We start from the raw sequence: 23,798 nt of genomic DNA, 5'->3' as shown, positions 1-23,798 counted from the left end.
AAAGATTTTATCTGTTTATTTGACAGAGATCACAAGTAGGCAGAGAGAGAGGAGGAAGCAGGCTCCCCGCCAAGCAGAGAGCCTGACGTGGAACTCGATCCCAGGACCCTGAGATCATAACCTGAGCGGAAGGCAGAGGTTTAACCCACTGAGCCACCCAGGCGCCTGCCCATGTTCTTTTTCTTCTTCCCATTGTTCTGGTGTTTTCTGTCCTTTTCTGTGCATCCCGTGCCCCCGATCTCGGCGTTGAGGTGTAGCTGCGATCAGCTGTAGCGGCCGTCAGCTAGACGATCTCTGGGTGCTCACTGTGGCAGAGTCCCTGTATGCCTCTGGCAGATGGAATGCTCAGGGGCGTATGTGAAAGTACCCAGTGCTGTCCCTGTCTTCTAAGAAATGAAGCCTAATAGAGGATACAGTTATGGTCTGAGTATTTGTGTCCCCCACAAATTCGTGTTGGGCTCTGATGCTCGGTGTGGTGGCATTAGGTGGGGCTTTGGGAGGGGCTGCGGTCATGAGGGAGCCCTCAGGAAGGGAATTAATGCCATGATGAAAGACCCTGGACGACTCTCTCTCTTCCACCCCTGGAGGTCGTGGCGAGAAGTGGCCATCTGTGAACCTGGAAGCACGCCCTCACCAGACTAATCTGCTGGAGTGTTCACCTTAGACTTGCCAGCTTCCAGCACCATGAGCAGTAAGTGCTGTTTAAGCCCCTGTCTGTGGGACAGAAGAGGATGGAGTCACGGATATGTCCGACTCGGCTGCACACATGTAGCCGGTAGTAAAGGCTAAAGGGGGAAGAGGCGCCGAGGCGGAGCACCATCCCAGGCTGCTTGCCCAGCTGGCTTGGGCCCAGCGGAGGGGCTGACGCACACCCAGCCCTGTGGGTGCTGTTCCCTGAGAGCAGGTGCACTTGGTCAGAGATGGGTGTGGGGCCAGGACAGGCTGGCATCAGGAGTTCACATGTATTCTTGAGCTTGAAACGCCTGCCCTCCAGCCAGGCCCAGATGCCTCGCAGACACTTGGTCTGAGGCAGGACTCAAAGGAAGAATTCGTCTTGGAATGCACGCAATGGACATCTGTGCTGCAGTGTGATGGACTGATGCTGGAGTAACATGGCTGGACAGACCAGAACAGAACCGATCTGGGAACGAGTTTATGAAATCCCCCTCCTCTCTTCCCCTGGAGCAGACCATTGCACCAGCTACTTACCACATACATTTAAAAAATGATTTCTTTTTACCTCTGAATAAGCACGCAGGCAGGGATGGACAAGTTTTCAAAGGCACAGACTGTCCCCTGATGGCCAGCCTTCTGGTCAAGTGCAGGTGGGAGGGCAATGCGGCCCGGGAAACGTAGAACCAGCCAGACTCCTGTCTGTCTTTCTGGGAGTTCACGAGGGGGTGTCTGGGAAGGTCACCCATGTGCGCACACGTGCGTGTGCAGGCGTACTGGTGGCAGGTGCCACGTCCCTGGAGCATAATGATTTGGACAAAACCCTGAGGCAGCGGAGGGGGCTGACGGGGCTCAGGAGATGGGGGTCTGTGCATCGCCCACTTGATGGCCAAGGAGAAGCCAGAGCATCGTGTGATTTTAGAACAGTACTTGCCAGACAGATGGTCTCAGCGCACAGTGCAAAATTTAGAATCAATAATGCCCTATTAGCCCCATGATTTATATAAAACCAAGCACTACAGTTTTTAGATCATTTTTAAAGGAGAAACAATTTCGTTCAGTGTCCAAATGCAAAATATAACCCCGTGGTTGTATGCCGACTGCACGTTGCAGGAGCCCCAGCCTGAGATGCCACCTTAGGAGCATTTCCTTTAAGTGCTGGCGAGTCCAGTCTTTTGCAAGGAATACCCTGGACAAACACCCGACTGGCTGAAGATCAGATTAACCAGCGTGTGCGTGTGCGTGCATGTGTGTGGTGGTGGGGGGGCACCTGTATGTCTCAGTCGGTTAAATGTCTGACTCGGCCTCAAATGGGGTCAGGATTTTGTGGGTGTGGGAGGTAGCCCCGAGTTGGACTCTGCGCTCAGCGTGAATCTGCTTCCACACCACGTGCACATGCACCCCTCGTCCCAGTTTTCCAGCTGTCAGGAGATCCATATTCTGCAGCACAAAGTGGCTTTCTGGGGTTCTTACTGCCAGATGCCCACAGGGGTGGTCGGCCCACAAGATGCCGACTTAATTTAAGGAGATGCCCGTTGTGGGAAGGCCATGTCCACAGCTCAGGGCCAGCCATTTAGTCCTTCGGGCTTGGCTGTAAGGTTGCCCAGGAGGATATCAGGGACTGCCCGCCAAGTTAGGTCTGGCTGATTTCGATAAGTGCAGTGAGGTGCCAGCAGCCTCTCATTGGAGACACCTGCATTTCAGTCAGTTACCAACTTTGCATCTCTGGGGCTGGCTGGTTTGAGAATAATGCACTGTGTCTCTGATTACACAGACACCTGTTATTATTAATTGACGATTCTTTTCTTATTTGGGGGAAAAAATTACCATCTGCTTCCAGGAGGAAAGAAATTCTCTGCCATGCCCTCCCCTAGTCCCCACACTTCAAATCATAGATACCTTGAAGAAATAATCTCCAAAATGATATTTCTATGATCCCATTTCTATGTTTTCTATGAACCATCCCCAGAAGGGCTGGTTCAGTGATGCTATTCTTCACAGACTGTTTCAGGACCCCTTCACCCGCCCGTACATCCACAAGGAGTCAAGTTTCTGCTTTCCCCAGGTTCCACTCGGGGAAGTTCCCAGAATTTGCCCAAACACCATTCTCCCAGTAGGGATGCAGCAGAGCTCATACAACCGGACATAGCAGTAACTATAAACATTTTAATTCCAAAAACACAGATGTGTGTGTGTGTGTGTGTGTGTGTGTGTGTGTGTGTGTGTGTTCTGTGACATGGGAAGGATGGCTTGGCTTGGAAAACAAGCGAACATTCCTGCGAGTGGACAGGTGAGCCGGGCAGCACAGGCCCGGCTTGTGGGAAATCACATGAGTGCGTTCCAGCGTCCTGTGAATCTGAACGGCTTTCCGTGCTCTCACAGGCCTCGATGTTTGCCCTCGGGTCACTAGTATCACTGGGTCTTGCGCGGGATACTTTAGACACGACTGCATGCACTACCGTGCTTCAGTAAAGCTGGTTTGTACTTAACATCTGCGTAACGTGGTGGAAAAGGTGGGGTTTTCTCTATGCAGAGATGGATCCCTACCACGTCTGACCGGCACCTGGCAGGACGCGTGCTGCTGTCCACTTCTCGAACATGTTTAATGGGAATGTATGAAATGCCCATCGGTTCACATGCAGCTATCGTATGTTCTGCAGGGCAGGAAAGGTCAGGCACTCTACTTAGCCTAGCTGTTTTCAGAGATTACATGGCTGTGGTTAGAATGTTCAAAGTCTGGGAGTTGTGCATGCCCTGCCCGAGAGCTCCGCAGCTTGGAGCGGCATCAGGGTGGGGGAGGGAGGTGTGCTGTCAAGTGCTTTATTGTTGCGGGAGATTTCCTGTGCAAACCTGAGGTACAGTCGCTCTGCTCTCTAGAGCAGCACTCGTGGCTGCAGAGCCGGGCCTCTGGCCAGCCCCGTCCCTACTGCTCGTTGGAAGCGCTCTGCTGGGAGGCCGTGTTGTCCAGGCCCATGTTCTCCTGGCTGGCTCTCCTGCACAGCAGCTCCCCGTTCTCTGCCATGGCCCCAGCCAGATGGCAGTCATGACGCTGCCCCTGCTCGGGCCTCACACGGCTCAGAGAAGTGCTGGAGAGAAAGGAGAGGCAGCAAACATGTAAGGGCGGTTCTGACCACAGCCCACTGCTGCAGGGGCTGACCTACCCTGCCCACGGGGTAGGGGACTGAGGGCAGGGGTGGGGGCCCAAGGGGTTGGCCTCCACCGAAAGGAAGGAAACCATGGGTCTGCCATGCCGGGGTGGGTTGGGGGCTCTGAACATGGGGACTTTCCCCCCGGTGATGTGGACGTGCTGGGCACATGGGCCCTCGGGTAAGAGGTCACTGTGTGTCTAGGCATCTTGGGTTCCAGCAGCTTGGTGCCCCAACATTGATGCCGGTACCCAGAGTGCCAGGGACCCTATTGTCCTGCAGGAAAGAGGGAGCGAGAACGTGCCAGAATCCCAGAAGCACACCCACAGATAGTATCTTAAACGGATTGGGCAGGTAGCAGGAAAGTACGATTTTTCTGAGGAAATGGAATCACAGAGGGAAGTTTGTTTACACGTGCCATGACCTAACTAAACCTAGTTAAAGCTCCGGAAGTCAGCAGCTTCCCTTGCTTGCCCTTGGCCCCTGCCTGTGGGCCTCCCCCGTGGGTGTGGCCCCATCATCCACATCCATGTAACCAACCACGAACCGAAGCCAGGCAGGCGGTGACCCTCGTGCTCTGTAGAGCGTGTGAGTCTCTGGCCCGAGAAGGTGTGAGCACACAGAAGGGGCACACGAGACCTCCAGTGTGACACCCGGGTCTGCCTGGGGCCTCCTGTTCTCCCTCCTGACCCCAGAATGGAAGGCAAGTGCTGGGGGTCTCTTTACTTCCTCCCCGCTCCCCGCCAACAAAGCTCCAGGGTGAGCTGACTTCAGCTGGCCTGGACTGTGAGCAAGTGCCCATGTCGTTAGGGGAGTCCCTCAATCTCTCTTTTTCTGATGTTTGCATACATGGAAGTGGAAGCCCCCTCAGCAGCTGGGACGTGAGATCGGCATTCGGAATCAGTGGGGGTCTAACTGCAGTGCTGGCATGCCCTCTCCTCTCCCTCAGGCCCGAGTGATGTGAAGAGAGGCTGAAGTAGGACATGCCACGCTGTGGATGTGGGAGCACATGCCCGCTCCCCTCGCTGGTTCAGGGCTCGGGATGACTGGTCTGTGGAGCAGGCTTCGGGCCCCCTTCAGTGCCACCCGCCATGACCTCATCACCTACAGGACGTGTGCTGTTGGTCTTGTCTGCCTCTGAGCACGGCCAGAACACCTCCTGTCTAGCACTGCCCGGCACCTGTCACTCTGGGAACCCCGTGGATGGGATGATGGGAGTCTACAGGCAGCTGGATGGGGGGCATCAGGCCAGGAACCTGCACGCCTGCTCTGGATGGTGGGCAGAACCCCTTACCCATGTGGCCTGGCTGGTGGCCCTGGCCAAGGTGTCCATGACGATGTTGATGCTGCTGGACGACTGGGTGTCGCTGGTGTTGTCCCCTTCCGCAGCAGAGAGTCCAGAAATGACCAGGGCACTCAAGAAGCTCCTCTTGCCCAACAGGAAGCTCAGGGTAGAGCTGGTGGATGAGCCCAGGCTGGAACAGATCAGCGCCTTGGCCCACTCTCAGACGCTCAGGTGGCCCGTGGTGGTGACGGGTGGGGGCTGTGAGTGCTGGGATGCGGCCGAGGTGTGTAGGGAGAGCCGGCTGCCCGAGAGCCTCTGTGCCAACTCATGGACTGACGTGTATTTCTGCAGGAAGGCCTGGTGGCTTTCTACAATCGGGCCGGATGAGCTCAGCGTGTCTGGCGTTTGGCTTAAGGCTGCATGGGCCTGGACAGACTGACTCCTGCCTTTCCACCTGCCTTTAAAAGAAAGAAGAACAGGTTGCCAGAGCATAGGGGCTTAACCTGCGTCAAGGTCCATGCGGCAGGGTGACAGCTTGGACCCCAGGCACCCACGGTGGTCCACTATTGACAGGGCCAGGATGGCCCCATGGGGACCCCTGAGTATGGAAGAACTTGATCCCAGGGCACCTGGAAGTCCAAGGGCGCGTGAGAAGCACTGCCACAGGGAGCCCAGACCTTGGACCCCGTATGCATGTGATCGGCAGTATAAAGAGAAAACATGCAGGCTCTTATCATTTTTAGTCGCCTTAAAAAATGTAAAAGGGCATGGGCTGAGCCACATGCCGGTTGAACCTTTGTTTTCTGCCAAAGTTTTTCTTAAAATCAAGGTCTTAAAGTAAGAAGCCCTCACACAGGCCCCTCACAGACGTGACTGGCCAAGCCCAGGCCTGTGCCGACACACGCCCCAGCCCCCTCTTGCCAGCCACCACTCCCTGCAGGGCCCCTCCTGTCCCCAGCCTGTGTCCAGGCTTGTCGAAACAGAAGGGTTTGGGCTGCCCCAAGGACCAGTCCTGTCCATGTCTCGGGGAGAAGGAGCCTGCCCATGCAGCCTTACGGAGAAGCGGGGGAGGAAAACGTGTGCTCCTGACTTAAGCCTCAGGAATCACTGGGCACTAATGTCCAGCTGTCACTTTGAAGGGAGCGGTCAGTGAGGTCACAGTTCTACCAGCTGCCTTATCCACGTGTCCCAAAGCTTCTACAGTTAGGCAGACAATCGATAAGAAAAGAAGTGAACAGGTGGGCCTCCCTGAGGTCCGTCCCATGCATTTTCTCACGTTAAGCCTCACCCGATAGGACTGATTGTGCACCTGGTGATTCCAATATACTTATGTGTGTCTAGAGGAGGTCCTGAAAAGTGACCTCCAAGCGGCTTCTTAGCGGGAAGGGCCCTCTGCCTCACATGGACATTAGTGCTGTGTGGACACTGGGATGGTGGGGTGCCCATTCCCCACAGGGGTCCTACCCAGTCTCTCCTGCCTCTTGCCCACTGGTCAGGACTATGGTGTGTGTGGGGGGATGCCCCCCATGGTGCATCTCGCAGCCCCGCAGGATGAGTGTGGGCAGCCTGGGGCACGTGGGCTCTCCCAGGGAGCGGGGGCGCATCTGGCCAATCCCTGCTGCAGAGCTGAGTGAGTTACTCTTATGGAGGGAAAGCGGGAGAAAAGGGACCCTGCCGGTCAGAACTAGCAGAGCCCGTGGTCTGTTAGTCTGTTCATTCTGACAAGGCTGAGCATCTGTGCATGATTTACCCAGTCCTGCTGACTGCTGTCCAGAAACACTCCACATCTACCCGCAAGTCCGTGGTTTCAATGCTGGATCACAGACCGCCCGTACATGATCGGGGAGCTTCCCAGCTAATTCCAGGAACAAGGGGACAAAGACTCATCTACGTGTCTGAGGGGAATGGTCTATGCTCAAGGCAAGACAGGGGTACCTCCCCCCCATTTCCTTGCTTCAGACTTTTTTGTTCTCTCTGTTGCTGCTGTGGTTCTTGATGTTTTCTGAATTAATTTTGCAAGTGGAACAAGTAAGCAAACCATGCAGGGGCACGTGTGCTGCCCAGGATCGTCATCTGATCATCAAACTTCCTTTGCCAATTATATCAGTATCAGATCATGAGTGTTTCCCCAGAAAATCTCCTCAGAACCTGGGTTTTGAAATAACCAGACAAATTCTCTCTCGTGGTTCATTAGCCAACGCCATTCTCTCATCTCGGCTGGTTTACTGGAAGGTGGTGGTTCACGTCCTCGCCAGCTGAAGGCTAGTGTCTTCCTCGCCAGTCTGGGATTCAGACTAGCTGGGAATTCCTGACTGCCCTCCACAAGGAGGTCACTAGCCTCCCCCACAGGGAACAGTCCCCTCCCAGCTGGGACGTCTACTTCGTAGCGAGGCAAGAAAGATGGCAGGCTGTTGGGCCAAAGTGAGGACGTATGGGGAGTGCTGGGGAGTGCAGACGCACAGGGCGGTGGGCTGGGGACAGGGCTCCTGCCTGAGCGGGACCCCAGGCCTCTGGGAGTCTGGCAAGAGCCCAGGATGGGGACGCTTGGCTGGGAACTGACGGAAGGAGCAGTTGGGTCCCCAGGTACGGAGTTGAGCTTGGACACCATGAAACAAGATCCTTTCTTTGAATTTGGTTCATAGTCACGCTCCAGACTGTTGCATCACTGCTACTCGGCTTCTCGGTCATGCCCTTTCAGAGAGTATGGTCCCCACCGAGACCCCGGGGCCTCCCTCCCACATGGCGCTTAGCACGTGGTGGTCACTGTCTGCTTTGTGGCAGTGTGTGGTACAGGCCACCACCCTCCCAGCCCCCTTGCAGTGACAATGACTGCATCATCCTTACAGGCTTGGCACATGGATTGGCAGTAAGGGACAGCAGGGACCAACTGCAAAACTGACTTATCCTTGGCCGTTAGAACTACTTGGGAAACTTAGAAAATGCTGTGCCCGAGAGGCTGAGACCCCGGATGTGCACCTGCAGGCTGCCCCAGACCCTCACTGCACGGGAGGGCGTCCTCTGGGAGGGAAGCTGGGACAGGGATTTCCCTGTTGTTCCAGGGGCCAGAAAGATCCGGGCGCAGGAGGCACCAACCCTTGACTGGCAAACAGCCTAATGGCTGTCCTCGTGCTGGCTGGGCAGGCTCCTGACTCCTTTCTGGGAGCTGCACTCTCCAATCCTGTGGGTGCAGGAGAGTAAGGAAGCCAGAGCAGCCACAGCTCCACAGGAGGACCCTTGGGGACTGGGTATTGGGGAAATGCTGGCCTGCTGGGAACGGGAGCTGGGTGGCTTTCCACCACTGGCTATGCCTCATGGAATGTTCGCAGCAGCAGGTCGGAGCCCCCCAGGACAGGGCCAGCCAGCCACGTGGGGCTGCCCCTCCCCAAGGGTGACTCCTTCTTGGGGCCGCCTGTCCCTGCGACCCTGGAGCTACTGCACACATGGCCTCAGAGTGGAAAACATTGTGCCCTGAGCCAGAAACCTTCCCTGGGTGCCCATGCCATTAGCCAAGGAGAAGGTGGGTAGAAGGGGTCCCGGCCAGTTCTCGGAGGGCCAGCTGGGTGTGACTTCCCCCAACACCGTAGGCCCTTCCTGGTCCTTGCTGTTTACCAGGTGCTAAGGGTACATAGCATGGGAGCCTCAGGAAGCTCTCACCATCCTGTGCATTGGTGCTCCAGGTCCTGGGGCTCCGACATGCTGCTTACAAGATAGCACGTGTTTCTAACTGCTGAGGGATGGGGAGAGAAGAGTCGAGGGTCCCATCCTTGTACTGCCCACAGGGAGAGAGCAGGTGCAAAGGACCTCACCGGAAGGTGGCAGATATCCCTGTATGGCTTCAACCATGGTGGTAGGAAAAAGAAATTGACATTGAACTTTTCTAGGGGGCAGGAGGCACAGAAAGGTGTCTGCATCTTAAGTGGGAGAAACATGTTGTCCCCTCTTGTGTACCCATTTTGGGCCTTCCTGGATTTCTTTTGGGGGATCTGCTACGCCAGTATGTCTCCAGATTTCCCTGTATCAGCCAGAGATCATCTGGGGAGGGGGTTAAGGGGTGATCCCTGCCATTTCTTGTCTGTGACCCAGGACCCCCAGCTTCCCTCAGTTCCCTGGGCCCCCTTGGGGGTGCTACTCCAGATGGTTGGAAAGGGTGGCCCCTTGCATAACTTGGACCTTTCTGCAGACTAGCTGGGGAACCTGGATGCCTCCAGAACCATAGCCTGGATGTCCTGGGGGTGGCAGCAGTCTGCGGGAGACCAGGGATCTGGTCCTCAGCTGCCCTGTGGAGTCTGCCTTCCTAGGACTGTGCCAGCCTTGTGCGGCCAGGGACATGCATCACCAGGAGTGTGTCCACAACTAGATTTCCTGGAGAACTTCCGAAAAATGTGAAGCTGGGCCCTGGTGGGATTCTGATGGGGCCTTGGGGCACCAAGGACGAGCCAACAGGATCAGCAGCTCCCGGTGCTGCTGCTCAGGGCTGTGAAGAGCAGATGCTGCCTACAGATGAGGTCCTGCTTGGGAAGAGGACTCAGGGTCTAGCCCTAAGGGAAGCCTCAGTGAGTGGCAGAACTCAGCTGTCAGAGTTTAGGGTGGGGGGAGGGAACCACCCTGCTGAGCGCGGGGCCACCGCAGACCTGAGCGGCCAACTAGCCACCATTTTAGAGGGCCCCCCTCAGGTCCTCCTCCTGCACGCCTCCCCCCACAGGACCAGAGAGCCATAGAAAAAACAGACAAGCTGACCCACTCCCACTGAGAGCCCTTGCCAGCCTGGGGACAGAACAAGCTCGGGCCTGGCAGGGACCCAGCCTGCGGCACAGATGGAGCTGGGCCAGGTGCAGGATGGTGGCTCCATTGGCTGGATCCTGGGCTTGGGGACAAGGTAGTGCTCAGTGAGGGGACTCAACGTCCCTGGGCTAGAGTGACGGGACCATGCACGGTGGTTAGGATGGCAGGTTCTAGGCTCATTTCACCTGGGTCTGTCTGAATGGCTCTGCTGGGTGACTGTGCAGTGACTTCTCTGTGCCCGTCTCCTCAGCAGCAAGATGAGGACAGGGAGGGCCTCTCTCTTTGGGTCACGGGGAGGACCAGTGACCCTGCACTTGGAAAGCACGTAGGACAGCACAGTACAGTTGTGAGGGTTGGGGCTGGGGGGCTGTTAATACTATGCTTTGTCACTGCTGCAGGGGTGGGCCTGTGGGCAGGAGTATAGCAGGAGGGGACAATAGTAAGCCAGGTGACTTCAAAGCCACTGGTGCTTGGCCGTGGGCTCTGTCAAGCCAGTGAACAGGATGACAGCAGGTCTCCGAGCCTGAAGCGGACTTGGGCTACAGGTAGGGCCTGATGGTCACACGGGCTGGGAGCCCAAGGCCCGTGGGTGATGTCCCCAGCCTGTCTTGGTACCTTGTAGAGCAGAGAAAGCGAGGAGTGGCCTTGGTAGGAGCAGTTCTAAGAACCAGTGATGACAAACTAACAGCTGGCTGGGACTCTGGAGGATCCTACTCCCAACATCTGCCACAAAAATCCTGTGTTCCCAGCTGCAGGCCTCTGGCTGCGAATGGGAAGCAGAGTCACTCTCCAGGGTGTCCGGGTCCTGGGCAGAGGGAGGGACACTAACGTCTGCCTGGCCAAGCAGCATTTCTACTCGTGGCGTCTCACGGAGTCTCAGGCTCGGCCAGCGCTGCCGCCTCCATCTCTTCGAGAGCTCGGGTGCCTCCGACCAATCCCACCCTCCACCCCAGACTCTAGACTTTCACTGGGGCAGACAAGTCACCCAGACAGATGTGCCGAGCACACAGGCCCATCTCCATTTTGAAGCCACCTTGCATTTTCCCATCTGGAAAATCGCTTCAGTGATTCTGAAACCTAACATCGCTCATGCCGTAAAACACGTGCTAACAAAGCAGGAAGATCGTTCCCTCGTGGGGGCCTCGGGCTGGTAGGGGCTCTGCTCCGCGCTCAGGGCAGGTGGTTCCAGGCAGGAAGAGCTGACAGCAGGCACTCTGCCTCACCGCCCATCTCTGTCTCCCTCTCTCCTTGCCTCCTCCTTTCCTTCCTCTCTAGCTCCTGTCATTCCATCTCGGTCTCATCTCGCTGTTCATCCATTAGTCACCTGTGTATCTATCTCCCTATGTATCTGCATTATTCTACCATCTGTCTGTCTGTCTTTATCTTTCTATCTATCTGCCCTTCTGTCTATCATCTATCTACGGTTTTGCCTGTGTTTTATGTAAATCCGGTTGCAGTGAAATCCTCACCCTTGTTGGGGCATTTCCAGGAGGCGGGGACTGTTCCCTGCTAACTCGCTGGGTGCAGAGTTGGCCTGTGGGACAGCCACACAGAGTCACTTAACGAAGGCTTCTGGATGGTGAGGAAGCACACAGGCCAAAAGACCAAATCCCTCCCAGGTTGTGAAGGAAGAAGCCCAGGGCCAAGTTGCTGGCAGGAATCAGGACAGAGCACCTGCTTCTCCCATGTCCATCCACCTTGTATGTCCTCTGCGAGCCATCAGTGCCCCCTTTCTAAACCCCATCCCCCTCCCAGTGGCATGGATTCTAGAACTTCATCCATCTGGTTGAGCCTAACTAGGTGGGCATGAGTTGAAAAGCAGTTTTAGACTTTAAACTCATCCCAGACGTGGACCAGTGTGCCGCCTCTATCCCGTGTGCTGGTGCCCCTCCCTGCTGTTGTTATGCTCTGAATGTCAGGTGTACAGGGGGAGGTGGGAGCCAGAGAGGAGCCGGAATGGGGGAGCAGGAGTCCTGTCTGCATCCCACAGGTTTAGAGAGGGACGAGGCACTCTGGGGGATGCGCACAGCAGGCTGGATCGGTAGTTATGGATCCTCCAGACACAAGACACACGATACAGTGGCCACCGGACGAGAGAGATGTAGGAGGGGAGGGTGTTGCCAGTGGACAGATGGACAGATGGACAAATGGCTGTCTAGGGTAACAGACAAGAGAAGGATAAAGGATAAAACCACAGTCTAGGGCACCTGGGTGGCTCAGCGGGTGAAAGCCTCTGCCTTCGGCTCAGCTCATGATCTCAGGGTCCTGGGATCGAGCCCCGCATCGGGCTCTCTGCTCAGTGGGGATCCTGCTCCCCCCTCTCTCTGCCTGCCTCTCTGCCTAAGTGTGATCTCTGTCTCTCTGTCAAATAAATAAATAAAATCTTTAAAAATAAATGAATAAAAAACACAGTCTAAGAGTTTTGTTTTTTTTTTTTTTTTTTTTTTTTTTTTTTGCAAGTAGAGTCAGTAACTTTGGGGCATCCTTTGGCCTAATACTGATTTTTTTTCTTTTTTGTAAGAAGGAGGTGTTACGCATTAGGAGGACAGCATCACTAGGACCCAAGGAGGTTCGATCAGTACCTATGAGGCCCTGCTGCACCCACCTGTCTTCTGTGTCCCTTCGTGGGGCGACCAGTGGCGGGTCCCACCATTTCTGGTCTGTTCCATGCTGCTATCCTGGCTTTCGCCACCAGGAGCATGGCTGCCGCCTGCAGAGGGGGCAGCCCTCCCGTCAGCGTCTTCAATGTTACCGGTACCTGGCTGGCCGGAATCACAGCCCTTCCGCACCCTGTGAGGGGAGAGGGGCCTCAAGCACTCTCTGTGGACAGTTCTGCCCCATCCTGTGCCCCACTGCACCCATGTCAAGGTCAGGGTGGGAGACCATGCTCCATCGATGAGCAGTGCACTGGGGAGGTGGGCGGAGGGTGCTCCTGCTCCCAGACTCAAGTGTCCTGGGATGAGTAAGCTATAGCCCTGACCTTCCAGAAGCACCCCAGGCTCTGAGGCCTGAGCTAAGCCGCTCGGCCACCCTCCGGCCACTCCTCCTTCCGTTCTGGCTCACCAGAGACCTTATGAGCAGGCAGAGGGCTCATGGGACGAGAGCCCCATTTTGTGGGGGCAGGGCTCAGGCCCGGTCTCCCTGACAGCTGTGCTCTGTGACCCCCAGCGACCCACAGCCTCGGCTGCTCTGCAGGAACACGAGAGGACCCCAGGCCTGGCAAGCGTGAGGAACAGTCGTATCTGTGTGAGTTTCCCGGGTGTGAGTTTTCCACCATTGGAAACCACTCGCGGAAACAAATGATCTGCTGGGCCGCTGGGGGAGAGTAGTTTTCATTGAACGTGGAAATGCTGGTCAACAGTGAAACTCTAACCAGACATCGGGGAGCTCTCCATACCACACTGCCCTCCCCTCCCCGGGCCCCCCTCCCCAGCATCTGGATGAAGGTCTGGGGGGAAAGACCTACCTTAGCCACTTGGTCAGGAACCATGTCCTGATGCTGTCCAGAGGGACCAGGCCACTCCAGACACTCTGCAGCTGCCTGTGGGTCCCGAGGTAGGACGTGGTCAGTGGGGACACGTACATGGGGTACCCCAGAGGCTGGTCGCAGGAGGAATTGATAAAGTTTCGGAGGACCTCTTATTGTTCTGGATGCTTCCACGCTCTGGTTTGTGGTTCCGAAGGAATATGAGCTCTTGCTGCTGTCCGGCCCAGAGGCCGTGGACACATTCTTTGTTAACCTGCGGGTTGGGGAAGGAACAGGGAGGAGAGTGGATGACGGTGCGTGTTTTCAGTCCGCTGGTTTTACGCTCCAGACCATGAGCAGGGCTGCGGGCCAGAACATTGGGGACCACACCGCTCGGGCCTGAAGCTATTTGCACGGTCAGGCCGGAGGAGCAGTCCTAGAAGATGCGGGTCTCCCCACTTTTGTGGGGAAATGGGGTGAAGAGAAAGCTGTTGTTTTGGTCCAGCAGTTGCAAGTGATATGAAGAGAAGAAATACTGAATAGAAAGCCTTCAGGTCCAGGACTAGGCTACTAGAGATCTGAAAGTTTGGAGAACTAGAAGGTGTTTACAAATAAGCCAGATCCTGACCCTCACCTACATGGGCATCTGCCAGGACTTCTGCCCAAACCCCATGAATGACCCTGGCCTCCCAGCCCACTGCTGCTCCTCTAAGACCATGTTCCTGCACGAGAGGCCGGTGCAGGGACGCGAGCACCAATGCCAATCGGCAGGTGGGGCCACTGTACCTTCTTGACCTTGAAGCTCAGGAAGCCCCTGTGCAGCATGATGACCTTGTACTCGTCCGTGCCCTCGTCCACCACGTGCCACAGGGTGAGCAGCTCCTCCTTGTTGGACAGCACGGTGCCTCTCCAGGCCGGGCCACCCTCCTGGCAGATCATGACTTTCTTCTCAAAGGATTGGATGGCCTCATAGAGGGCCGCTGGGTCTTCATACTCGTCAGGGCAGGTGAACTGGTCCTGGGGGAAAGAAGTCTGACTGTGGGCTCAGTGTGGACCAGAGAGCTGACTGCAGTGACGGCAGCGGGGGGCGGGGGTTGCAGTGGAGGTGAGTGTCCAGACAGCGACCAGCTGATGACCCCAAGAGCCAAGTCCACATCTGTGTGGACTGTCTTCCCACTCTCCTCCCGCATCCCGAGCAGCAGGAGAACGTGCCCAGGGAAACAGCTTTGTGGCTTGGGCTCAGGCACCCGAGAGGTCATTTTCTCTGGCCATTTCCTTTTCTGTCCTAGCAGAGTATCACCACCTCCTAGCCACTCTCGAGGACCAGTGGCCACTGGCTGATGTCAAGGATACCTGGGTGGCCTCAGTGTTTAGATTCCAAGTGACACACCCACTCACATAGGTCATGCCGTGAAAAGGGACCTACCTGAAAGGTCTTGTTTGCCCCTTGAGAAAGGATTTTTCAAAACTTCTTTTTAAAAAATAGATTTATTATTATCTTTTTAATTTTTTTTTTTTTAAACCTGGTGAAGCTTCAGGGACATCCTGATGGCCCGAGCGACGACCTTATGCAGAAGGTCCATGTCGGCAAAGACCCACTAGTCTCGTGCTGTGATCCTGAAGTCACCTTTGAAGAGGGCATGAAGGCCATACAGGAAGTAATCCAGGCTGCAAAGTAGAGTCCTACTTACCATTCGCTCACCCTGAACCGCGTTCGGAAGCCTGCCTTTGGGAGCCAGATCTGAGGCTCCCATTTGCGCTGTCAGGAATGACCTTCATGCCTCTCAAAGGTGGACCGAGGCAGAGCCCACGCATGCCTGGCCACAGCCCGCGTCCACACTCTCCCGACACCCAGCGTCATGGCCAGCCTCAGTACCATGGGAGGCCCCAAGCCCTTTGTGCTGAGCTCCAAGAGTGACGGTGCAGGTCCTGGTCACCGCGTCTCCGCATGCAGGGGGCCTGTTCCAGGAACCCCAGCGGAGCCCTCCTTGGTGGGGGGGCAGGGGGAGCTGACAGGGCCCCCTGAGGACAGCCCAGAGCTTGTGGTGTTCTCAGCATCCATGGCAGGCTGCGTTACTCTGTAATGCAAACTGGATTCTACCACGGCGTGGAAAGGAAACAAAACCCAGTGGGATCTCAGATGGGTCATCCGGACCCTCCGAGCATGTCCACTTCCCAGCCGCAGCCTTCGGTGAACGGGTGTGTAAGAGGCATCATGGGGCGGGGGGTGGGGGTGTTTAAAATGAAAGACTGGGGGTGCCTGGGTGGCTCATTGGGTTAAATCCTCTGCCTTCAGCTCAGGTCATGATCTCAGGGTCCTGGGATCAAGCCCTGCATTGCGCTCCCTGCTCAGCGGGGAGCTTGCTTCCTCCTCTCTCTCTCTGCCTGCCTCTCTGCATACTTGTGATCTCTGTCTGTCCAATAAATAAGAAAAATCTTTAAAAAATAAAATAAAAAATAAAATAAAATAAAATGAATGATGAAGGGTTTTCTGGGTTTTCACATTCCGAGGTCTTTCCTGCCCTGCCTCCATTCCCTGCACATAATTGAGCACCGCCTGGATCGCAAACACGAGCGTCCTCCCAAGGGAAATTGTCCATGGTCTGGACACTTTACAGTTGGGATGACGGTCAGGCACCCAGGTTTGGGAAGGCAATGGATCCTGTATAATGGGAACAGGAAGAGGGTTCTTCTTTATTTCTGCTGCTAGACTCCGTCCAACAGCCCTGGCCTCTCGGATCCCTGAGTGGCAGTTAGGAGGCGAGTACAAGCAGCAGCAGCCCTGATAGGGCTGAACCTGGACAGAATGAGCTGGAAAACGTGTGAGAAGCAGAGTGTCACAGGACGGCTACTCACAAGGACTTAAAGAGCTGGCTCGCTGCACAGGACTTCTGATTCGGCCAGCCCGTTAGACTGCACGTCAGGGAAATCGCTCCACTGATTGCTATTTTAGCATTCCGTGGCAAAACGTACCACTATCATTAATTTCCTTCTGGAACTCTCTGGAGAGGAACGCCAAGGCTTTGAGTCAGAGCAGACTGTGGGAAACAGAAGCAGCTGAGGTCTAGGCAGGTGGGGCTCGGGGTGCTGTGGTCTGGCGGAGCCCGGAACTTTCCAGAAGGAGTTCCAGGAGGCAGCCTTTCCAAAGGGGTCTCCCCTCACAGAACAAAGACTTCCTGGGCTGTGAGCTTTAGTGACCACCTGGGAGGCACCTAGGAGAGAGTTACGGGACAGCAGGGCCGGGCTGCAGAGGTCAAATGCCAGTGGCGAAGCTGTCAGCTGAAAACGTCCGAAAATGCCACTGTCGTCGGATGGAGGCTGAGCACTGTGAAGGGACAGCTAAGTTGCAGAACATGGGTGAGCTGTTCTGTAAAGGTTCAGAATGCCATCTTTATTGCATACACAGGAAGACAAAACACTGATCCAGACATAGGACGGGTTTGGTGGCAAAGGAACATTAAGGGACTTGGCAGATACCCAGAGGGGCCTCTGCAGACCAGAGGGCAACCAAGGAGTTCCGGGTGCCAGGCTCTCGTGCTCAGCGCATGTGTCCAATGGCTGCTTACTCATCAGGAGGGAAAACTCTCCTTCCTCAGGAAGTCCCCCAGCAACAGACACTTTACTTGTCATTTTGGGGGGAGAAAGTGACGCCGTCGCACTTAATGCTCTTCTTTTGAAATAATTCTCGGTGTAGGAAACAAAGCCTGAATCAGAATTCCACTGGACTGGCAGTATCATCCCTACCGCCTTAAAGGTAATGGCATCCTGAAAGAAAGCTGTTTCCTCATCTTTAAGAGAATGAAGCTGAGGAAGGCAGAGGCGAGTGATGGGCTGGAAGAGACGCTGAGCGGCAGAGAGCCGGGCTCTGGGACACCTGCGGCAGGTTTCTGATTTGGAGCTTCATATTGCTCTGTCTTTTTAAGATTCCACTGAGAGAGGATGAGCTCCCACCCCCAGGCCAACAGCTGGAATGGGGAAAGACGACCATATCTGAGTCAATCAAGGTTGGCCTTCATGGGGATGAAACAGCCACCCCCTCGCCCCCACAGCCCTCCCTGACCTGACCTGGGATATTAGTGAAACAGGCTGTCATCCAGGCAGTCCCCCAGTGCAGAGGCAACTGCATCCATATGTGCGGGATGAGGTAGGGACCAAGGCAGACTGGGTTCCAGAAGGAACCTGACAGTAGGTATAATTGTGTGTTCAAGATGCATAACGAGGTGCCTGGGTGGTTCAGTGGGTTAAGCCTCTGCCTTCAGCTCAGGTCATGATCTCAGGGTCCTGGGATCGAGCCCCACATCAGGCTCTCTGCTCAGTGGGGAGCCTGCTTCCTCCTCCTCTCTCTGCCTACCTCTCTGCCTACTTATGATCTCTGTCTGTCAAATAAATAAATAAAATCTTTAAAAAAAAAAAAAGATGCATATCCACATGTGAGCACCAGATACCATGGTGCTGAGACAAGCCTGGGCTTCCAGGCACTAAACGCGGGCTCAGATGTCAACAAAAACAGCACTAGAAAAATATTACTTCTTAATATCACGATGAGCGGCTGGTGCTTGAGTGCACTTTTTAAGGGAAAAGCAACAGCACGCCGCCAGACCCGAGGACACACCCAGCATCCTGGCCCTTCAGCTGACTCCATTAGAGGTAGCGTGTCTGCACTGCTTCCCGCTTGGCCCTGGGCCCTGTCCTGCCAGCCTCCACCCACACTCCCCAGGCCAAGGACCAGAGCCACGATCTTGCCTTTTCCACAGCACGTGCATTTGTGCGTGCGTGTGTTACAACAGACGTGCCAGCCACCACCTCAGCATGACTCTGCAGCCCCACAGACACCAGCAGCCACAGAGCTGGGTCTCCACGGATTCTCTGATTGCCCGAACTCCCCCATGCTCGTCTTTCTAGTTCCTGACCCAGCTTCCTCTGAACGAAGACATAACTGCCGGTGATACATGTAGATGAGAGAATGGGCTCGCTGGTTCTTAAGCACCCTTGCTCCCAGCCCCTCTAGAAAATGCTGTTTTCTGGCTTGAGGCTCTGGATGTCCCTTGCAGAACCAGCCCCTGCCAGTTTGCTAGCTTGTCCCTGGTCCGAAGTTTATGCTTTAACTAGTACTACTTATTTCAGCGCCTCCACCATCACCGTTCCTAGCAAGGACAGAATGAGGACAGCCAGTTGAAACAAAGGCTCTTTGTTTTCACCCTCTTGTAACTCCGCTTTCTTTATTTACATAAGGGTCCTCCTGGCTCCCTTCTGGCCCGAAGCTGCTTATGCCATCCCCCTAAGCCCCACTTTTGCTTGACATCACTGATAGGTTCAGCCTGCCCCTCACCTGTACCCTCTTCTCACTGGTTCTCAACTGCTGGCAATTTGGGCCCCCGGGAGACGTTTAGAGACCTTTTTGTATCTCACAATGAGGGCGGGGGGTGGCAGGAAGAAAGGAAATGGTGTGTTCTGGCACCTGGTGGGGTGAAGTCAGGCAGGTTAGAACATGGGCTGGCCCCCACAGCAGAGAGCCACGAAGCCTAAAGTTTTATCAGACCTCTGCTGAGAAGCTTGCTCTTTTTGAGAAAAAGCTCCACGGGAGGTTACAGATTTCCAGTTTTGGACAATGAAATCTTGGATCCAGCCTTAATGAATTTTAGGGTTGAGGGGGAAACAGCTTTATGGCGGGTAGTTTCTTTAGGAATCGCAGTGGGCTCCCCAGAACAATGACTGATTCGTTCCTTTTTTGCTCCTTTCCAAACAGGCCATAGACTGTGTGTTTACAGCTCAGCCCTGAGAAGAGCCTTCTGCCACCGAGCATCGCGTTAAAGGAGAGCTGGTAGACCATATGTGAACAATTAAGTGTGACTTGTGGGCTGGGCTTCCCCATGCTTACTGATTAGTAACAAAGCTGCAGAGGGAGCTCTGCCTATCCTCCTCAGTCGGGACTCCAGGCTCTGAGAGCACGTCTACCTCGGGACCCCAGCATGCCTTCGTGGGCTTTGCTCCCTCTGTGCAATTCAACAACTGCCCTGGTTTCGTGGCTAATTCCATCACTCCGGCCACACTCTCCTGCTAAAGAGTCCCTCCCCCAACACACACACTAATGAACAAGAATAGACCAGGTGATGAGCATCACCTCTAAGCAAGTGGGCAAGAGGCGGATAATTTTCCATCTTCCTGGTGGCTTGTGGATTACTAAGCACTTTCCATCCCATTAGCTCAACTCATTTGCATGGGTGCTTGCACTAGATGTATTATTGTAGCCTTTCCTTTAAGAGGAAACAGGCCAGGGGCACCTGGGTAGCTCAGTGGGTTAAAGCCTCTACCTTTGGCTCAGGTCATGATTCCAGGGTCCTGGGATCGAGCCCCACATCGGGATCTCTGCTCAGCAGGGAGCCTGCTTCCTCCTCTGTCTCTGCCTGTATCTCTGTCTACTTATGATCACTGTCAAATAAATAAAATCTTAAAAAAAAAAAAAAAAAAAAAACCGGAAACCGGCCAGAAAGGGATAAGAAAGAGGGTAAGCGAGGTGGGAACATATACTCGTATCTCATCCCTCTGAAGACACATTGGAGCAAAGCCATGGCTGCCTTCTGGCTCCCCACCCATCCAGGAAACCTTGCTCTGAGAGCATGCAGCTGGAGCCGTCTTCTTATCGACCAGCCCAGAGGCTGTGTTAGAAAGAACCGGCTCTTGAAGTCAACCCCATCTCATCCTCCTGAGGTCAGCTGCCAGTCATTTTTGAAAGTTCAGTTTGGTGTATATACTCAGCACACACCCTGAATTGATATTGTATTAAGAATGCTTTCATGCACGCTTTACCTAGGAAGCTAGTCTATTGGCTCTAGGATCAAACCAGCCTGCGGTCTGGATCCCAGCGATCTGCCACCTGAAGGGCATGCTGACAACAATCAACGGAGTCCCTTGGGTAGGATCAAGGTACTTCACTCAGTTTCAGAGTTCAGGAACCACACGGTGAGGCAGCATATGGCCCAGAAGAACTGGAGGGATGGGAGCCAGAAACCTAAACCCAAGATTCAATTTTGGCTCTGATACTTGTTGATATTGGCAAGTCCCTCAACCTCATTATCATCTCTTTCTTTCTGTGTTCATCCTTAAAATGGAACTTGTCCAGGGAGATGTGAAGCCTGGGTGAGCGGCCAGCGAAGATCTCCTTATGCCAGGGACTGAGTGGACGCACACGTGTGGTTTGAGGACAAAGGACACATGTCGGTGCTGGGGAGGGAGCCAATCCACCCTCGTGTCCAGCATTCATCTACTCCCTGGGACCCATGCCTGAATCCTGAAAAATGCAGAAGTCAAGTTCCAGAGAGCCGGAGACTTGAGAGCGCAGGCAGAAGCAGCTCCCACTGGAGAGGGCCCAGCCAGCAGGACAGGGCAAGGTGCAGGCCAGAGGGTGAGGCATCCCTGAACACAGAGGGCCGCACGCCCGGGAGGCACGTCCACAGGCACCTTCAGCAGCTCTCAGCGGTACACACCATGGACAAGCCGTCCACGAAGGAAGCCTGGGTGTGTGGAAGGTGGGAACACAGGCCACAGGGATGAGGGTGCTCTGAGAATTTCCTACAGGACAGATGGGGTTCAGAGGGCATAGAGGTCAGGAGCAGGACTCTGGAGGCTGGGCGGGACCCCACTGTGGTGAAACACTGAGCCGGCCACTCATCTTCATCCTGGGACTTCCAGCCAGTAACTACCTACCTCATCCTCTCTCAAGCCTCGACAGTGTATAAACTCGCGTCGAGTATGGAGCACTGCCCCTGTATGTGTGCAGGGAGCACATCGTAAATGTTCCCTGCTACCTTTCGTCTCATTTCAGCGTAAGCTCCAGGTGTAAACAAAGGGATGTTTATGCTGCAGAATCCTGCCTCATGACTGGAGAGCAAGGGGGTGGCCTTCAGGGATGTTGTTTCAACTGAATCCCGAACAAATGATGAAACCGTAATTCCCAAGTAAGAAATCATTAAAAGGCAAGATTTGACGAAAAGCTTTTTAAAAATGCGTTTGACCTCATGATGTTTTTACACCAACGCTCTGTGCTCCTGAGCCTCCATATCGATGGGTCACTACCATTAGCCAGTGAAAGTGCTTCTTGAGGCCGCCCAGGGACCCCAGGGATCAGGTACATGGCAGCTGTTCAACGTCAAAAGTAGATTTTCTGACCCAGTTCCTGGAGCTCCTCTGCTGGTGGTTTGTGAGGGGGCCTGGGGTCTATATTCTGACCAAGCTGCCCAGGGAATCCTGAGATAAGGGACCAGAGAATCTGGGTGTCTCCTAAAGATGTCCAGCCATGTCAGAGAAGAAAGCGAGTCAGGACCACAGAGTTTAACCCCTACACCAGGCCAAGGAAGAAGACCGTCCCACATAGTATCACAACCCAAGATCCCAGAAATGCTTGCTCCTTTTTCTAACTTTAAACTTGCAGATTTTCTATACACTCCAACCCTCTGAGCTGAGCTGGATGGTCCTGATTTTAGTCAGGATCTTGTATTGTATTTATTTTGTCTCTTTCTTTTCTAGATTCTGGCTTCTGAGTTTCCAAACACAGTCGAGCAAGGGGACCTCAATCTTGTTCTGCAAGGTGATCCTGTAGGACGTCTGGAATTCCTGGAATTCTGAAGAACACTGTTTTCCTCTGTCCACTGGGGGTGAGAAGGGTGGGCATATGGCATATGTGACCTCAGACCACAAAGCGACCTGCCATAGGCCACGTGTCAGGGCTCCCTGTCTCCTGCATGGGGCTTGGCACAGCACATCTATGGCTGGCTTGTTTGTCTACCATTTTTCAAGACTGTTGACCTTGGGGTTCTCAATCCTCTTGGAACCCTAGTCTTCTCCAAGAGCCAGTAAGATTTCTCCTTAGAGCAAACATGTTGCTACTATAAAATGCTGCCATCTTCTCACCTTTATATCTATAAATGGCACATTGGCCAGGATCTGCTCTCCAACTTTCGTGTAATAGAAGGTAACAATCAAGCTATCTTTTAGCTTGGGGTCAGTGAAACTATTTTGACTTCCTGCTAAAGCATCTCTTTATGGATGTGTGCCTTTCTTCAGTCGCAGACACAGTTCTCCAGACCAAATGGGCCTTAAATTCCAAATCCAAAAAAATTATCAGTATTTGCTTGAGACATCCATATTAATCCATTCTGTCTCCAAAACATATCGATATTTTTTGTTAAGACATTGTAATATGTTTGTGCTCCTGGCTCGCTTGCATCCAGCATATCGTTTTAATTGATTCTCAATTTACTCTTTCTAGTTTTGCATGTACACGTTTTTATTTCTTGAGGATTTCCATCGTGCTGTGTTCCTGGTCGTAAGGTCAAAAATACTTCGCCAACAAATCCATCAAATAAAGCAGAGTCTATGACTTATGTTAAGCTGCTGTGTAAGACCCCTCTGGGAAGTCAGAGTTTGAAAATCCTCTGTTTACTCTTTAACATTAAATATGTGAGAATGACCTGTGAGACTTCATCAAGTACAGCTAAGGGCATATTCCTGATCTTAAAATGACATAATGGTAGATTGCCCACATGCGCACACACAGAGGTCACGGGCCACACATCCTTCAAACACAGAAGTAACTACACTAAATAAAATATTAGCAAGTTGTGGGGCACCTGGGTGATTCAGTTGGTTAAGAATCTTGACTCTTGATTTCAGCTCACATCATGATCTTGTGGTGGTGAGATCAAACCCCACAATGGGCTCTGTGCTGGGTGTGGGAGCCTGCTTAAGATTCTCTCTCTCCCTCTGCACTCCTCCCCCTCCCCCATTCAAAAAAATTGGCAAGTTGAATTCATCACTGTATAAAAAGAATAATATAACATGACCAAATAGAGGTTATCTCAGAATTGTAAGGCTACTTCAACAATGAAGAACCCTATTAATGTAAGTCATTACATTAGTAGATTTAAGGAGAAGAATATCATTTGAATTTATGCTCCCACATTTTAAAATAACTTAACATCCTTTCCTGATAAAAATTTCATTTAGCGAGCTAGGAAGGGGAGGAAACTCCCTGACTTGATAAGATGTCTATTACAAACCTAAAACAAACCTTACTTTTTAATCCTAAAGTGTTACTCTTATTCCCTGTAATACATGGATTAAGGCAAGGATGCTATGGTAGCAGAATAGCAGAATAAGGGGTCCCAAAGGTGTCCATATCCTAATTCCTGGAACCTGTGATCATGTTACCCTAAACAGCAGAAGGAATTTTTCAGATGTGATTAAGAATTCTGAGATGGGGAGATTGTCCAAGACTATCTGGGCAGACCCGATGTACTCATAAGGATCCTTGTGAGGGGAAGAAGGAAGCAGGAGAAGTCGAGTTTGAGTCAGACCAAAATCAGAAGATGTTGTCCTGCTGGCTGGAAAGATGGAATAAGAGGCAGCCTTTAGGACAGGGCATGGGCCCTTCCTCAGAGCCTCTAGAGGG

At 53.7% G+C, this 23,798-nt stretch overlaps 1 pseudogene; it reads right to left on the bottom strand.

The window, feature by feature from the left end:
* Positions 1-3,595: 3,595 nt before the first annotated feature.
* Positions 3,596-23,798, bottom strand: part of LOC123394182 — a 72,818-nt pseudogene continuing 52,615 nt past the window's right edge.

The sequence above is a fragment of the Mustela putorius genome, unplaced genomic scaffold (genome assembly GCF_011764305.1).
Source record: "Mustela putorius furo isolate JIRA1106 unplaced genomic scaffold, ASM1176430v1.1 tig00001657_pilon_pilon_pilon, whole genome shotgun sequence".
NCBI classification, from domain to species: domain Eukaryota; kingdom Metazoa; phylum Chordata; class Mammalia; order Carnivora; family Mustelidae; genus Mustela; species Mustela putorius.
The sequence above is the reverse complement of the archived record's forward strand: the minus strand, read 5'-3'. Positions and strand labels throughout refer to the sequence as shown.